Source organism: Cucumis melo, unplaced genomic scaffold (genome assembly GCF_025177605.1).
Source record: "Cucumis melo cultivar AY unplaced genomic scaffold, USDA_Cmelo_AY_1.0 utg002278l, whole genome shotgun sequence".
Classification (NCBI taxonomy): Eukaryota; Viridiplantae; Streptophyta; class Magnoliopsida; order Cucurbitales; family Cucurbitaceae; genus Cucumis; species Cucumis melo.
This window is the reverse complement of record NW_026125012.1, coordinates 6,332-9,431: the sequence shown is the minus strand read 5'-3', so window position 1 is coordinate 9,431 and position 3,100 is coordinate 6,332. Positions and strand designations below refer to the sequence as shown.

Genomic DNA, 3,100 nt, shown 5'->3' with positions numbered 1-3,100 from the left:
TATAGCTATCCTTCTTCTGACGCAGCAACGCAATTTCACAATAAGTATCAAAATGAAGCACTAAAACTAAATAATATAATTTGTTTCTTCTTTTCTTGCTGCTTGTCGATGTAGAATCATATACCATTCATTCAATAGAAAATTCTGAAAATGCCTGTCTGTAGTATTAAGGATTCTATCGGTTATTGGCTTCGGGCTAGAAAGCGAAGATTGGGTAAAATGTGAATCCGACTGGTTGGTTTATAATAATTTAGGAAGCAGATTCTAATAGTCCCAAAATTCAATGAAATTAGACGTGAAATCTCGAAATATTTCTTTTGTGTTTGTAGTTATATTTTTGTTTGAATCTTTTTTTATTTTAAGGAATTGGTTAGTCGTCCAGTAACAAGTAACAGTAGTACATAGGATTCGATGAACGAAACAGAACAACGAATAGAAGAATAATAAATATTCGTAATGCACGCATTATTGTTTTATATTAGACTCAAACGATCGTTCTTCAACTAATTAGAAGAATGTTTTTAATATGGAAAGAATAAGAATAAATGGAGAACCTAGTTTCGAGTGATCTGATCGTGCGATACTTTTTTTCTTTTTAAAAAAGATTTTATGGAAATGAACCCACTACATAAAATCTAATTAGTGGGAATACAATTTCATAAATAAAGGGCATTATAAGGTCATTCATTCTTCAGCGATTCAAAGAGCATTTCATTTTTGGAATCAAGTTACACAACATAGTTTATTTATTATTTTTCTTTTTTTTTTTTTTTTTTCTTTCTAATTATTTAGAATCCATTTAATAGATTTATATATTTACTAGATTTATATATTAAATTATTGTTTATAAATTCTTTATAATAAGAATATTTGTTTTGAAAACTCAAGAGTTGTTCAATGAATCCCTTGATTCCGAATTGCGGGATAGAGAGACAGATGATGAATTGATTTCTTACCTATGTCACAAGATTTTTGTTAGTATCATCTATAATCATAATAATAGATGAATCAAAAACTTTCAATTGAATATATTTTTTCAATTAGTATTTTTACTTATCCATCCGCGTATCTTTCAAAAATAGAAACTTAGGGAAGTGCTTTATAAACATATGGATAAAAATAACGTATTTCATTTAGCCTCGTCATGCCTACTATCACTAGTTATTTCGGTTTTCTACTAGCAGTTTTAACTATAACCTCAGCTCTATTTATCGGTCTGAACAAGATACGACTTATTTGATTAAAATTCATTGAATGCACAATTCAAAAAAAAGAAAGATTTCGGTGTTATTCAATATATTCTATATATTGTAGAGTTCTTTACCTTGTCAATTCAATTTCGAATTCTTGGTCATTGAGATTCATGGGCAATACCGATTAATATTTTAAGGATAGATATTACCTCTCCTTTTCCTCGTTCAACTAAATTGAAATGATTGAAGTTTTTCTATTTGGAATCGTATTAGGTCTAATTCCTATTACTTTGGCTGGATTATTTGTGACCGCATATTTACAATACAGACGGGGGGATCAGTTGGACCTTTGATTAATTAACAGTTCTTTTTTTTGATTGACCCCCTACTTGCTTTATAGGAGGTAAAATTTTGATTTCTGTTGAATTATTTCAGTATCATTTTGATTTAACAACAACAAGAATCGAATCACGCTCTATAGGATTTGAACCTACGACATCGGGTTTTGGAGACCCGCGTTCTACCGAACTGAACTAAGAGCGTTTTATTATCAAACTAAAAGCAACCCGAATATATCTTCGATACATATATTATCATAGAGAATATCATAAAATTAAATAAAAAAAGATTGATTCGATATATGTATGTTCAATTTTTATGGATCTCAATTGATTCCTCGTTACTGTTCAGAAGATAAGTAATAGGTAGGGATGACAGGATTTGAACCCGTGACATTTTGTACCCAAAACAAACGCGCTACCAAGCTGCGCTACATCCCTTTCAATTGGTCTACAGTGTTATTGTAGAGAATCCCTGTCTTGTTTTCCACATTTTTTATTTATTTCCTCCATTGGTATACACAAATTATCTTGCCATTTCTTCTTTTTTGTCTCATATCATATATAAAATATAATAAAAATAATAAAAAGACTTATATACGTATGAAATAATAAATATTAAATCCGCCGTAAAGAAAAATGAATATTTGGGGTGGGGCGGAAAGCTACATATTTTTTTTAATAAAAAAGGGAATATCTACCGAATTGAACTGTTGTACATTTCAATTTGAATTAGGAATTCCGCGGACAATACAAGCGGTTATTAACTATATATACATTTGATGGTATGTAATACCAGTATGTATTACAAATTACTATAAAGTAGGAGGGTTTTCAATGCGAGATCTAAAAACATATCTCTCCGTGGCACCGGTAGTAAGTACTATATGGTTCGGGGCTTTAGCGGGTCTATTAATCGAGATCAATCGTTTATTCCCGGATGCGTTGGTATTCCCGTTTTTTTCATTCTAGTTATTGACTTGGGAAGGGGTGAAGAAGATTAGAAAAACAATCAAATATCTTTGACTAATCCCCTTCCCCCTTCTTTTTTTTAGAGTTTTTAGACTTAGAATAAGTTAGAAAGAATCAAAATGGATTCAACCTCAGTCAAACTCGGACGCGGCGCCAGGTTCAAATTTAATTAATAAAAGAGTGAGAACGAAAATGAAAATGTGATGGCTAGGGCAACAATATCATACAAAATACTTAAATGAAAAACTGTACTGCGATTCTAAATTTAGAAATTATTGTATTACTATATTTTAATATTTGATTGTAACGAAATCTTTCATAATTTTATTTCGAGTTACCAATTTTTCTTTTTTTCTTCATTTTGGATCGGAAAATGGAAGAGTTGCGTGAATCAAAAATCCAAGGGAGGTTCATGGCCAAGGGTAAAGATGCCCGAGTAACTGTTATTTTGGAATGTACTCGTTGTGTTCGAAACGGTGTTAATAAGGAATCAATAGGGATTTCCAGATATATTACTCAAAAGAATCGACACAATACGCCTAGTCGATTGGAATTGAGAAAATTCTGTCCCCGGTGTTACAAACATACGATTCATGG

General features: G+C 31.0%; 2 non-coding genes across 2 annotated transcripts; both read right to left on the bottom strand.

The window, feature by feature from the left end:
• Window positions 1-1,662: 1,662 nt before the first annotated feature.
• On the bottom strand, window positions 1,663-1,736 carry TRNAW-CCA (transfer RNA tryptophan (anticodon CCA)). Its single transcript has one exon. It is a non-coding gene; the product is annotated as a tRNA-Trp (tRNA).
• A 162-nt stretch (window positions 1,737-1,898) lies between these two features.
• On the bottom strand, window positions 1,899-1,972 carry TRNAP-UGG (transfer RNA proline (anticodon UGG)). Its single transcript has one exon. It is a non-coding gene; the product is annotated as a tRNA-Pro (tRNA).
• Between the last annotated feature and the right edge of the window lie 1,128 nt (window positions 1,973-3,100).